At 47.0% G+C, this 15,062-nt stretch overlaps 1 long non-coding RNA gene across 2 annotated transcripts; it reads left to right on the plus strand.

Moving 5' to 3' along the window:
- Positions 1 to 4,476: 4,476 nt before the first annotated feature.
- LOC116283349 (uncharacterized) lies at positions 4,477 to 14,724 on the plus strand. 2 transcript variants are annotated; one of them, XR_012079894.1, is made up of 3 exons: positions 4,477 to 4,537; positions 5,005 to 5,132; positions 7,571 to 14,724. It is a non-coding gene; the product is annotated as an uncharacterized lncRNA (long non-coding RNA). The 2 variants fall into 2 exon arrangements; XR_012079895.1 differs by having other exon boundaries at positions 4,481 to 4,520.
- Positions 14,725 to 15,062: the final 338 nt, after the last annotated feature.

Here is a 15,062-nt window from a genome sequence, read left to right on the forward strand (position 1 = left end):
TCTCTAAAAAAGACACTGCTTCATGATAGAGAATTTGTCACTCAAGAATTTAGGCAAATAATGACTGGGACATTGTGCTGTACACCAGAGATTGACACATTGTAATTGACTATACTTCAATTAAAAAAAAAAAGCAGGGAAAAAATAACTAACTAACTAAATGTTTAGGTTTTCAAAACCATGCTTGGGAAAAGGATTTAGACATTAATTTGTGAGTTTAAGTGCGTTGGTAGAATTGTAAATTTGTCTTTTTGATATTCAAAGTCTTGAGAGATTCAAATGTGACTATAGTTTGAAATATATTTATTAATGTAATCAATGGTGTAAGTGATGTAATACATTAAAGATTTTAATCTGTGGGGGGAAAAAAAGAATTTAGGCAAATAAAATCTCTATTGTGCTTGAATTATCCCAGACTTCCACCTGCACCATACCACTTTTCTATATCAAAAACTAATTCTATGAAAGTCTGTAACAGTCACACTTTGGAAACGTCTGCCCACCCTACTTCCTCTCCCATCTGGGAGAACTGCCCCTCAATCTGTCCCCGGGCGCCCTACCTGCTGCCACCTCGGTTGCATCAGGTTGTGCACCTGCTGCAAGCTGGGCCAGTCCCATTCTCCCTCCCGGGAATGTGGTATTAGACTGATGACGGCCAGTCGCCTGGCTAATGCCTTCAGGAGAGATGTAACCTGGTAGCTGCAGTGGGATCATCTCCCACCCAGTCCCGCACCCACAGAGAAGAAGAAATGAAAGTCGAATTCGGAGAGGGAGAGAGACTGGGGGCACAGACAAAGCTGGAGAAGGGGGACTGCCTGGGTGCCTGGCAGCCATCTGCCCTTGGACTTGATGAAACCCTGCTTTATGACACATTTCCCATAAGGCTTAAGCCAGCTCAAGTTGACGACTGCAACCCAAAGGTCTTAAATGAGGCAAAGGCCACGCCAGAACCATCTGTGAGTATTTCTCGACAGCCTGGGCCCTTAAAGGACCCTGGAGAGTGCTGCAGGCCCTAAATACACACCTACTCTCTGAAGGCTTCCATCAGGCAAAAACATCTTTCCATCCAAGGCCAACGAGATTAGGAAATGCCATTTCATCCAGCTTTCCATCCCCGGAGGGCAAAAGTACTGGAGTTGGCAATTGCCTCTGTGGTTTAGTATTGGCCGAGGGCGCACACCCAGTGACTTGAATGACAGAAGTCCCCAGATGCCAGGGAGGAGGCTGGCCGTTATGTCTCCAACTACCGGCTGGTTCTCACTCCTCTAAATCAACGCTCACCAGAGGCCTGATCCTCTATGCTTGGCAGGACGACCCACTTTTAAAAGTGCCAATTTTTAGCAGCTGGAAACAATAAACATAGAGGGAGGGGAAGATGCTGAAAGACTGATTTCTCTTTACCTGTTTGCAAAAGTCGAAAGACGCTCTAGGACTAGTGGGATGGCAAGGATGTCACGCCGCAGCCACGGAAAGCTGATGCAGCTCCCGCCCGGGAGCCGGAGCCGCTGTGTGATGGTCGGGTCATCAACACGCCTCCCTGGGCCTGGGTTTTCACAGCCTCGGAATGAGGAGGTTGAAGTAGATGGTCTTTAACAGTCCTTTCATCTTAAACTTTCTACCATCTTTGTGAGCTGGAAAGATTTACACAGAACTTCATCTTGATTTTATTACTTGTAGTTCATCTTCTTGTGACGGAGCCAGCGGCAGCCCGTGCGTGGGGAAGTAAGTGGCTCGCTCGGGATGATTTAAGAGGCGCTGAAAACCCTGAGTACCTACCTCACTGTTCTGCCACAGCAAAGGCCCACAGCTTCCCTGTCCCAGAGCCAGCCCTGGGAGCGATGCACGGTCTGTAGATGGTCTCAGTCAAAAGGCAAACATCTACACTGCCCATGGTTTCTAACACAGCATCTCAGCCCAGACTTGCCGCCAGATTGCCTCGGAACTGTATCTGGAATGGTCTCCAGCACGATCGCCAGGAACGGTCTGGGGCACGGGGCACCGCAGTAGCAGCCATGCCCTGGGAGTGAGGTGCACAGGGGCACCCACAAGTAGCAAAGGGCTCCAAGACCAGATGAGGAAGCTGCTCAGGAGCCAACCGCACTGGCTTAGGGCGGTGGGCTGTCAGAGTCAATTAACTCACCTGAGTCTCTTCTCTTCAGGGTACTAGCAGGAAGGAGGAGGTTCCCCGACCACCCTCTGGAGAGGCGGGGGGTTCCTCCTCCATACAAGGAAAGCCTGACCTTAGGCCCCTGTGGGCTGTCATGACGAAAAGACTATGGAAATTGGCCCACCTGGAGAAAATGGCCCAATTCTGCCTTGGAACAGGTGCCTGGAAACAGAAGCCCCTGCCATTGCAGGGGTTCACGGCTATTCCCATGCAAGCCCATGGAACCGGCTCCCTTCCTCGCTTGACTGTCTGCCTAATTAGCCGCAGACCCACGAGGGCATCCGTCCACCCCAAAACATAAGGCTTGGGTGTCAGGTTGTGCTAAGCCCCTTCTTGGTGGCTTCAGTTCTTAACCTGTAAATATGGAAGAAAGATAACCAGGAGGAGAACTTGCTACTGCTCCTCTGGGGAATTTCATCATCAGTAGGGGAGCTATATGAGGTTTAGTAATAAATGAGCCATCAGATGGCACACGGAGGTACTACTCTACAGCGCTTCTTAAACAGCAATCCCCCTGCACCGTATTGGACCTCATGTAAAACATTATAATTGAGAAGCAGGCTTCCCACTGATTTTCTTAGATGGCTAGGCTTGTCGAATCTTGATCTCGTTTTTTGGGTGAGGATTAGGGTGTGTTCTGGTGACTTATGAGTGTGTAGACATTAAGTAGAATTAAAGCAGTAATGGAAGCAAAAACAAAATCCTTACTGGTATCTTGAAATCTTCTGAAGAGAAACTACTGAAGAGCCTAAGAGAACCAGGTGTGTTTTTTATTTGCTGAGGATAAACAGGAAAGAGACCCACATTCTTAGAGGACCCCCATGTCCCATTACCATCACCACCCAGGCACCCACCTCCCTAGGCTCCAGAGTAAGTATCTTGTAAAAAATACCAAAGGGGCTGAGAATCCCAGTTTTTCCCAGCGGTTCTTCACAGCCCAGCAGAGATTTCTGTGTAGGTTGCAAGAAGTCCCATGAAACCTTCAAGTTTAGCTTGTTTTGCTGGTCTTTCCCTCTTTACTTTTGTCTATTTCATTTGTAGAAGAATGGGACTTTGGGGGGTTTTAAAAATCCTATTGGATAGTCCAATAATTTTGCACAGAGATACCAGCCTAGGGCCCAGGGAATTTCCCTAACAGGCCACAAAGAGACTTGGGTTCACTGGAGACAACAGCTCCTTAAGGACTCACTCTGGCAAGGGTTTAGGAATTCAGAGATTCCTGCTAATGACAGGCTTCCTTAACATCCTCGGGGGTGAAGATGCACTGATTATGTCCATTGTGAAATACGAGCCTGAAAGAATTCAGAGCACATACCTACCTGCAAATCTATCTGCTTGTCCTCCAAACAAGGTGTGGGTTCAATCTGTGCTAAGGTGGGACCATCTGTCTTACACCAGCAAATACTATGGGTTTGGAGTCAGAGAGATGTGGGTTTGAGTCCTGGGTCGGCCGCTAAGAGCTGTGTGGCCAGGCCAAGTCATTTAGCCTATCCTTGCCTCAGTGTCCTCGAGTGCAAATTGGGAATAATACAGACTTACATGATCGGGATCCACTGGTCTGCAGACGGAAAGGTGAGAAACAAAACCTTGGCCATCGTTTCTGGCAGCATAAGTACCATACACTTTTCTTTTGCCTGGGACTCCGTTGTCCAGGCCACCTTGTCTTTACACGTCCCAGCCCCTGCGTGCACTCCTCACGTGAAACTCCGCCCCAAAGGACCCTCCGTCCCCAGCCCAGCGGAGCCAACTTGCTCCCTCGTTCTCTGGCCTCCCGCTCGCCTCTCTCCCTCTCAGTCCCATTTGGCTCCCACATTTTCTTCTCTTAACACAAGGTATTGCTGCCCTTTAATCCGCGTTCAACTTCAGGGGCAGAACCGCCGAGAAAGTGAGAAGAAAAGCAGAGGGCGCTGCCACCGCCCTTCCGTGAGCGCCGCGCTTGCCGGGCGCCGACGGACCGGGAGCGGCGAGCCGGCGCGGCCCGGGCTCCAGGGCGGCCCGGCCGCTGGAGCTGCCAGCAAACTTTTCCCGTCTGAATTCTTGACCCAGAGCCTGGGAACCACATTCGGCCCAAATCTGTGGGCTACGCCGAAACGAGGGAGCCGCCCGCAGCCCTGGGGGGCCGGGGGAGGGGAGAGAAGAGGAAAGGGATGCAGTGGGAGGAGGAGGAGGAAGGAGGAGGTGGGAGATGAGAGGAGGCGGGGGAGGAGACGAGCGGGGGAAGTTGGAGAAAGGAGGTAGGAGAAGGGGGGAGGGGCAGAGGCGGGGAAAGGAGGAAGTGGGGGGAGGAGGAGATGGGAGGGAGGGGATGGGGCAGAGGGAAATGGGGGAAGGAGGAGATGCGAGGAAGGAGGAGGTGCGAGGAAGGAGGAGGTGCGAGGAAGGGGGAGTGGGAGGAAGAAGATGGGGAAGGAGGGGATGGGAGACCGGGGGGGAAGGGGGGAAGGGAGTTAGGCTGTGGGGGGGAGGGGCGAGGTGGAGGAAGGAGGAAGTGGGGGGTAAGGGGCAGGGGAGGGTGCAGAGCCCTCCGGGCGTCCGGAGGACAGGCCTGCTAACTCTGCTCTTGGACAGCAGGCGCGCTTGGGAACAGGAGGTTGGCACGCGGAGCTTTCCTAAAACAGCGCTCCACCCCCACCCAAAAAGCCCCAGTGAAGCCCGCCCCCCTCCCCGGGCCTCGGCGCAGCGGCGGCGGCAGCACGCGGGCTCGGGGCGCGGGGGGCGCTCCCTGTGGCCGCGGCCGGCAGTCCGGGAACTCGGCTCCGTCAGACTTCCGGGAAAGAGGCGGCGGCTTTTCTTCCCCAAAATCCACCAGGTTCATTGGATGTGCTTTTGTTTTACAGTGGAAAACTACAGTTAAAAAAAAAAAAAACCACAGCGATGAAAATAAGTGAGAGTAGAACCTGCCGGCTTCACTTCCTGGAGGCTTTCTGTTGGGTCTTGAAACTGGGAATCTTTGCGGGTCATCCTTGTAAGTGCCTTTTTCATCCGTTCACACTGGTGCTTGTCCGTCTCTGATGCGTTTAACATTGTTAGACTGCTGACGTGGTGACATTGTGCTAAGTTGATTTGATGATGATTTCTGCTTTGATCGGTTAACATCGCCTCCCTTGATGACACGCCATAAATGCATACACGTTGCAAAAAGAAAGGCGCGGCGGGAGAGGTGTCTTTTTAACCCGGGCGGTAAAATACGTATGAAAATACTCCCTAAAGCACTGCCAGTACCGAGAGAGGGGAGCATTATTCAGGACGTGTAAGTGTGAAGAACAACAGTAATTCACTGGCTAGTAAGTAGGCATTCTACATAAGTTAACAACCGGTAAATAATAAGGACGAAAACCCTATTAGTTGTTCTAAACTTCCTGGTTTAGAACGTGTATCATTATATCATTTGTAGTAAATCACATTATCAGGTCTGTATGTGCAAGAGAGAATGTCTGCTCTGAAACAGGGCAGCTTTAATGCTTAAGCACCAAGAAGTTCTTAAAAGATCTCCAAATGCAATCAGTTAATATAAAGCAGATGCAGTGTGGGGTGCTTACTAAAACTGAAGCTTCTGCCCCCAGAGAATTTACTCCATTTTTCTTTAAGATGAGGTGAACAGCCAGGAAATCATTTAATTTTAAATTGTCCAGTGCCGGTTGAAGATCACTACAAAACCAGAATGAGGCATCCCTGGGATGGTAAGTTAATAGAAAGGCCCAGTTCAATTTACAAAAATTTGGCCTTCAGTCTGTGTCTCATACACCTACATAAAATCAAAGACGATGTGATGCATGTTTTATTAAACTAAACGAGCAGTAGTGATAGAATATACCTTCATAAAAACAAGATGCACAGATACATTTCACTAAACAATATCCCAGTTACTCCATGTAGCTTAAGTCCCTGGGATTTAGCTCCAGACCAGAGGTTGTAGGCTGGAGCCTACCTTGTTTTCCACACCTGTTTGTTTGCCCTTTGAATTTGTTACCTAGATTTAAAAATCAGGATATTTCACATGGGAAGCTGAACTTTTGGCTTCTCTGAAATCTGAGAAGACCTGGCCACCTGGGCGGGACTGTTAACTGGAGCAGAGCAGCAGTGTCAGATGTGACAGTCTGCACCTCCCCTGTTGTCCTCTTAAGGGACTTGTCTGCCCTGTGCATTGAGTTTTCGGCCCCTGACAAACCACTGCACCCAGCATTGGGCTTTTTTATAAGGATTATTCAAGTCGTAGGTGGTCTAGACACTCTGTCTAGGCCTAATGCATGTATAATTAAAACCTCAAATCTTGATTTCCAGAAATTCATCTTGACAGAGTCAACCAATCAGAAATGGGGGTCTATGTGCATTTCCTAAAGACAGGCACTACAGAACGTCCGGGTTCCCTCTATTCTGCATTTCCCCAAATGCAGCAAGACATAGGGGAGCCTATGGTCTCAGGAATTAAACCTGGTTTGGATTCCCACTCCATACTTGCTGTGCAGTGTTAGGCAACTTATTCACTATCCTTGAGCTTGTTTCTTTAAAAATAGGTATCATAAAACTACGCCTTTGGATTTTTGAGTATTAAGTTATTATATGTGAAAGCATCTTTGCAGTCTTTGGTCCACAGGAACCACCCACAATGCTAATTTCTCATGCCCTTGGGATTTCAGTTACTAACGCAGGTACTTGAGAGAGACTTCTTACTAGATCTTTTTACTTGTCTACAAAATCCGACTTTAGTAGAATCCAAACTTTGGTGTGCAGAAGACTTGCCTGGATATTTGCTTACAGTAACTAGTTTCGGGGTCCCTTTCCCAAGATTTTGATACAGGAAGTCCCAAATAGGGCCCCGGGATTTGACATTTTAACGTTTAATCCTGGGGTACAAATCTCAGCCCTGATTCTGACAGTCCCGGTTCTGGACTGGCCCTGGTCGTTCAAGTCAGTAAGGTGGAGCTGAAGGAAGGAAGGCTGGTCCCAGCCAGCATGCTGATCCCACAGGGAGCTCGGATGCCTCCCTGCGTCCCTGTTACCAGCTAATCAGTTGACAGGCATTTATTGAGCACCTGCTAGAAGTGCACTGCGCCAGCACCAGGCACGCAGATGAGGTGGTTCCAGCCCGCAGGGAGCTCAGGGAACTAACTTCCAAGGCCAGCCTGGTATTTTGGTCCCAGTTTCCGCCTTTCCTACCACCCATCATTTAATACCATCTCAAATGACAGTATTCCCGGGATGCTCCCTGATGTCATCAGCACCCCCCTGCCCCAAGCACTGGGGATTCCCGTGCCGCACTGCAGCGACTTCTTCACCTGAGGACACTTAGCAGACCACTGCTTTGGTGCTCATTAGATATTTGTGGAATTTAATTTCCTTGGACAAATCTGTCTTCTGAAACTTAGTTTATGTTCATTCATTCATCCAATATTTATGAGCCAGGAACTGTTCCAGGAGCTGCGAATACGGCCACGAGCAAATGTAGAATCCCTGCCCACGTGAAACGTGTGTTCCGGTTGGAGACGACAGGCCGTATAAACCACCTGCTTGGACTCTTGTGTACTCCACTGTTGTCTGCACCCTGACATCTGCTGCGGTCTCGTTTGCTCTGATTGCTCTCTCAGTTCCCTGCCAGGTAGACTTCTTCCCCAGCCCTGGCCTATACAGCCCTTACTCAGCTGCAATTCTGTCTGCTGCCGGAGAGCAAACCGCTTCTCTCATTGCATCTCGAATCAAAGTGTCTGCCTATCTCCTCTAGGCCTTAATCAAGATCAGCCATTTATTTCCAAAGGCCAGAAGCTTCCACAATGAAGGCGACTTGCATGTTCTCTTCTTGCAGAACATTAAGGAGGAGGCTTGATGGAAGCCAAGCGATTCTGCTATCCCATTGTGTGGTTCTGTTATCATATTGCTTTTCTTTTTAAGCTTCTTAGCTATTATGCCAAATATGAAAGTAACTCTGACTACTTTGCATTCATATTCTACAGCTTAATTTGAATAGCCTTTTAATAATTTATCAGTAAAAGATAATCTTACCTTTAGATAAGTGATTTTGCAGGGTACATTTTGCCGCATTATTATGGAGCTCTTTGTATTTTTCTAGGTCTAGTACTTGTTATAGAGAAATACAAGTCCAATTTTGTCCTAAAAATGAGAGGATTTCAGTATTCCAAGTATTCTACCAAGTGAGTTACATCTGAAAATTAAAGTAAAGAAGTATAATTTTAATTTCTTCTCGAAAGAAGCAACTGTTTTTGAAAATGCTCCCAAATGTATTAATTCTAACTCTTTGCATGCATATATTTTTATGTTTGACCTTTATCTATGATCATCTTTGGCTCTCAGTTGCATACATTTTATCATTTCCCAAGTCTAGAAGACTTCCTGTTGAGAAATATGAACTGGGTTAATGGAAACTCTTTGGGAAACAAACTCAGACACCCAGGATTTCCCTTTGTGCTGTGAAATGCAAGATAAGCAATTTGATTTGGACATAATATCAGTCTTTAGTCAGGCAGCTGGGGAATAGGCAGTTAGAATTAAAACATGTTGGACCACGGACAGTCACTCTAGCGAGTGGGCAAGTCGCTGTGCTTCGCACAGTTTCAAACTGCTCCGTCAGAACTTAATTTGAGAGTCTGTATACATGCACCACTGAAAGTGGCCATGAATAGATGCATCTACCCATTAGAGCTGTTGGAGTTTTAAAACCATAAGATCCGGCTACCCTGATGTGATGAGAATTCAGACATCATGATATTAACACACGCTTCAACCAGAACCGAAAGGAAAGAAATTACATGCTCTGTTTCTTTCTGTTTTTTCTGAAGTGAAGGTTGAGAGAGGAGGTGAGGTGAGGCTGAAAAATATGAACCGAGGCCTATGCAAGCCACGATCACAATTGTGAGAAATCCACTTTTGTTTTAACTGAAATTTGGTGATTGAAATGCCTGGAATACACACCGTAACCCGGGTGTCGTTGCTTTAGGCTAAAGGTGGAGATTGAAGGTGAGGTGCAAAGGGTGCCTGTGACGTCGCTGAAAGGAACAAAACCAATGCAAATTTCACAGATTAAAAAAAAAGTAGCTTCTCCAACTCTAGGTTGTGCTTGGTTCGCTGCACCTTTTCTCAAGCCTGGGCTTCCATCCTCCTTAATGACACTGTGTGTGCTCCCCACCTTTCCAGTGAGATCCTCAACAAGCACGCTGGGGCCCTTGCACCTCCCTTTGGTGATTGGTAATAGCATCTCCCCTGTCCTACAGCTACACATGGATTTGCTCACTCTCCTTTTATGATATTATTTTACAAACTGAGCTGTTAAGATTGTGTTTGAACTTTCTGAATAAGAACTTTAATTAGGGAATCAGAAGGTTTAAGCTCATGCTTTTTAACAACTGAAACCAGTGTCTATAATTTTTCATATCTAAAATATAACTATTACCTGCTTAGCTTTTTTTACTTTCAACTTGTAAAGAAAGTTTTCCTTCTTCTCAAGTTCCCTTTTTTACATCTAGTAGGACCAGCTCTTGGGACTGTCATCAGTTACAGGAAATGCACACACCTCAGGGGGCAATAATAAATCACCAAGTTGCCAAGAAGTCTAGGGATTTTCTTTCTTTGTCTAGTCATTGTCACAGCCAGTGCCTTCTTCAAAGACATCTTTTCATTTCATTGCCATATTTGGTGACTAAGAGTTTTCTGGTCAATTTAGTAAACTTTTAACTATCTTAGAATTTAATTAGCTCAATAGAGTGGCCAAAGGAACCTCCACATGACCACACATACGGATACATTTGAAATAAATGATGCCTGCTGACCAGGGTGGGTGGGCCGCTCCTCTTGTTAGTCTGCGGGGTGACTGTGAGTTGTCTTGTTTTTGTTTTGGAGGGTGAGGGCCACTGGTGTAGGCAGATTTCCAAACTACCCAAGAGAACATAACCAGGAACTCACAGCCAGCTCCGAGAGGACTGTACAGCTGGCTGGACGGGGAGCAGGAAGGAGAAGGGGTTGATAAAGGCACTAACATTGTTTCACTTGCAAAGCATAGAGCAGAGCTAGAGAACTGCCGTGTCCCCACAGGAGGGGAGGAACCAGGGAGGCTGCAACCAACTTCCAAGATCCTTTTATTGAATCAGAGAAAACAATGGGTTTCAACCACAGCGGAACTGAAAATGGGGTTCATTTCATTTAGCACCAGTCATTTCCACGCGTTGATCAGTAATGTTCACCAGCCTAAAGGTGCGGTACCCAGAGAGCCAGCTTTGGGAAGAAGCTTGTTAAGTCGCCCGTTGCACTCTGTTCTCCACCACGTTGTCTGCAGTACAGGCATCTAGGTACAGACGGAAGAGGAGGCCGCTGGATATTTGGAAAGTCACCCAAACACAAGAAATGTTTAAAATGTCAAGGGGCTATTTTTCTCATAGTTGGGATGGGAGTGGGGCCCGTCATGAGGGCACAGACCTGCTCTGTGAAATCCACTTCAAAAGCTGGGGCTGTCTTCAGACAGACCTTTCTTGCTCCCTAATAACCCAACTGTAGATTTATCATGAGAGAACTTCTCTACCAACTTTTTGGAACATATTTTTATTTTCACCTGGTTGGCTTGAGAGTAGTGAGTAAGCACCAAGTGATTCTCCCCCTTCAGCCAGATGTCAGCCCTTTAGAGACACAGCCTGAGAGACTTCCAAAATGAATAAACATCTCCTGCTGTTTAAATAGCCAGCCTTCAAACTGATTCAGAAATCACCCAGGCAGGTATTCTGGGTCCCCGTGTGATTCTGGACGTGTAGCTGACCTCTCTTCAGGCTTAAGTGAAGTTAATGTTTTTCCCTCCTACCCACTCACAGCAGTGCCTTGGGGATGGGAAAAAAAAAAAAATGGATGTGGCAAAGTCCAGGGCAGATTTTCTAAATGCCACAGGAAAAATCAGGTTAAAAGTGTTTCTCTTTTGTGAAATGCAGCTGCCATGTGAAGGACCCAGGGCACACAGTCGTCTCGGTTCAGGGACACACACGTCCGTGTTTCCAGAACTCAAAACCCGGGGTGAAACGACACGGTGGAAGGTTTTAAGAAAGGGAACAGTGTGTCCTTTTTCCACCTAGGAGGCAAGTCCTCTTCTTGCTGATGTCTCTGGAAAAGCGAGTGTGGTCAACATAAAGGTATTTTACTGATGGTGCTGCTATAAAGAGACCTCAGCGTTCACATCTCGGAAACCTGTCTTCAGATGCAGTTTCACCCCGACAAGTGATCAGGACTGAGCTTTCCTGAAGGAAACTTTGGTTATTGGTTTAATTATAGGCTTTGGGAGGGGACCCTGGCTGCATCTTTGGTCCCTTCTCAACTCTTGCTCCTTCCTTAAGACATGTTCATCCCCCGCGTGGTCTCCTGCCAGTGAGACACCGCAGACTCTGTGCAGGAACGCCGGTCCCTGCGAAAGGGGCCACACACGCCGAATCAGTGTGCAACACGGGGATGTCTAAAGAGCTGTCTTTCCAGCAGCACACGCTCCTGCACGCCTTCCACCACTTACTGGACACATTTAATCAGAAGTCAGGCTGGCTGGGATTCTGGCCACAGATGCAAGGCCTTGGTCAGAAGAGTTGTCCAAAATGCCAGCAAGCAAAACTGAAGTGCTCATTTTTTCTTGATGGGAAACACCAGGCTATACACAACCCCACGGAGGCAAGAAACGGGAACGGGCTTTGCCGTGGACCCATCCGGAGGAGGTGAGGCGCTGCGGGCTGTGGCCACCTGGTCCAGCAGTGAAAGACAGGACGTCGGCCAGCATTTCGGAAGGAAGTAGTGAGGTGTGGGGGCGCCTTCCCAAGTCACCCCTTAAGTTTAAGGCTGCCGCTCAGACTTGGGAATGCGCTTCGCAGTGGCTCCCGGACGTGGATGGAAGAGTTGGAAGGGCGTTTGGGTTTTTGGCTGGCGGGTTGGTGTTTTGGTCTCGTCATCGTAGCCATCCGGTGTGGTTGACACAACTTTAGAAAGCCCCAGTGCCTGCCCTGGAAACTCTGGAGAACCAGACATTTAATTTGCTTATTACTCTTTCATTAACGTATCTAACAAACTCCACGGAGCACTGCGCTTGGTGCTGGAGATACAAGCGGGAGGAGACCCACACCCTGCCTCTGGGAGCCTCCAGCCCGGAGCCTGTTGCGGTTCTGCAGGTGTGGTTCCAGGCAAATCTGCCCCCTGGACCACCCGTTCTGCACACTGGAATCAGAGACAAGTGATTTCTTGAGCTCACCAATAACCAGTTCTCGCCAAAAATGCCATCTAGATACAAGAAAGAGATTCCTGTGACCTATTTGCAAATACTTTGCTTAAAACTACAGTTGGAAAACAAAAGTAAAACAGTGGACCTTTTCAGTCTAAAGTGAGGTGATCTTACTGGGCCCCTGTGTATTTTTGTATAGCGTCAAGGGCAGAGCAAGAAGGGAGGTTAAGGAGAGAACTGCTGGAGCCCCCTGTTCACTGTCTTGGATTCATAATCCCTCTTCTCCACACTGGAGAGGCTTACGAGGCTGACACCCACACGAGGCCAAGGAGGCAAATCCAACTGTAATGGCTTCACACAGTTCAGTCAGATAGACTTGTTTTTATAGAGGGAAAAGCCTTCAGATAATGAGACTGGGCAGAGCCTGGGAAGTAGAGGTGAACGTCCAGTCTTGAAATGACCCCTCTGATCTTTGCCGAGCGCCCTGGGCCAGTCCCCTGACGTCTTTGGGCCGCAGTCTCCTCACTTGTAAATGAGGCACTGTGCTCAGTGACACCTGAAGGCCCTTCTCATCTAAACCTTCTGTAATCTCAGCTAAAGGTGGCACCGTGCAGTGTGGTCTGCGATTTTAATTCATTGATGAGGCATTTAATCAATGGCCAAAGCGGCTTCAACGCTCAGATTAGAATAATTATGGCGAAGCTTCAAGGCTATAATGAAGTAAAAGAAATGAGCCATTTCACACCTCTGCTAGAGCTCTCCTTTCCAGCTCTCAACAGGAGAACAAATAAACAGCGATGAATTCATTCAGAAGCAAAGATTATTTTTGGCAGTTAGAAAAGTTAGCCCCTTCTTTGTTTACACATATGCATTATATACATGCATAGGTGTCTGCGTTTATAAATGTGTACATTCATGCTGCCATTTGTCATGAAACGTGACTATTCCCAAATAATAAAGTTACAATTGCTAGTGTTTATAATACTTATTGAGCACCTACTGTGTGCCCAGCACTGTTAAAGACTTTGTTAATATTATCAATAACTTTTCATTAAATTCTGATGTTTCCACTCTTAACACCCACCCATTTTGATTTCTCAAAATGTGGACGTTTATAAAGTTTATAGCAACCATCTTGTCGAGCAGGCATAACTCTTAAGAGTGTCGAGAAACGATATTTCATAAAAAGGAGTCCAGTTTGTCTGAACTTTTGAACATAGCCTCGCTGGAAAGGCATCCATTTGATCATGTTGTGTCTGGGGGTGGGGCTTCTGCCTCTAAATAACTCTTCTTTGGGAGAGAGAGGGAAAACCTTGGAGTACATGGCCAGTGGAAAACATTTCCATCTCTTTCGAGATCAGGGGGAAAAAAACACCTCAGTAAGGCTCAAGGAAAAGTTTCCTGGCAACGAGGGTTACATTTGATAAGTTTCTCTGATATTTGAGTCACATCTTCTGGAAACAGGTTATAGAATAAAATTCCACACAACTGACACAGTTCAGGTATGGTTCTTTCTGTCGGACCATACAAAATCTACACTCGCACTGAAATTTCGCAGGATCGCCAATTTTCCTACTCTTCGGCCTTGCAGCCCTCCCAGAGCAGTGAGGAAGCATTCAGTAGCATAAGGGACGTGTTTCATATTATGATGCTTATAATTCTACATGTTTTCCCCAAATGTACAAATATAAAATGTGCTACGTTCTCCTCATATGCTTGCATATGGAAAACAGAAATAAAAATTGTTTACTTTGGCTGCAACAAATGTCATTCTCTTGCTTAGTGGCTTTTGATATCCTTCAGCCAAACCAAACACGCAACTTCTCGAGAAACCAGAATCTGTATTTAATACAACAATGAGTTTCTCACTCCCAGCCTCCCTTCTCCCTCTCTCTTTCTAATGACTCCATTGTTAAATAAGAAATGGATAATGTGAACTTCCCCAGCAGCACCAGTCGTATTTGTGGCTGTTTCATAAGTAATTTAGGAAAGCAGCTGAAGCACAAAGAAGCTAAATTATTAATTACAGTATATTTCTCTGCTGGGTAACACGATAATCTTCAGTATTAATGCCTTCCTTACAAGGGTAGGGTTAGGAGACTGAAGTCAGTGGGTTAAACTGATAAACAATTATGAAATATTTTCAGGTGAATCATTGGTTCTGATTTTATCATTAAACCAAAATAGCACCTCATTTAATGCATGCATGGTCTAAATATTTATCTATGTTGATGTGTTGATCTTAATTGTTCTAATACCTTCTTTAAAAGGTTCTATTTGAGAGTCATACACCCTTTGATTCAGTTCTCCAAAGTCAAGTGCAAGCTTACCCATCACGAATTCAGGGGCTCCTGTGGTGTGGGCCAGACAGCCAGGACCGAGCGGTGTCCCCAGTGATGGAAACCAGCGGTCAGAACCCCACCTCGCCTGAGCTGGTAATTTGGGCAGGTCACAGGTTAACTCAAAAGCTATGACTAGTGGACACGTGTCCAACGTGGCTGTTGTCTGGAAGTCTGTGCATCCGGCAGCCAGAGTAAGTCAGAAGAGACACTGGTTCTAATGTTTCTCTTTAGCCAAACATGAAAGAGTTTAGGCAGAGATCATTAAGCAAATGAAGAAGGACAACAACAAAAGCGCACAGGGCACTCCTCGCCTGGTTCAGACATCACCTCTGTAGGGATGCGATCACTCCCTGCGGGCCAAGCTCCTGCT

Source organism: Vicugna pacos, chromosome 14, assembly GCF_048564905.1.
Source record: "Vicugna pacos chromosome 14, VicPac4, whole genome shotgun sequence".
Lineage (NCBI taxonomy): Eukaryota > Metazoa > Chordata > Mammalia > Artiodactyla > Camelidae > Vicugna > Vicugna pacos.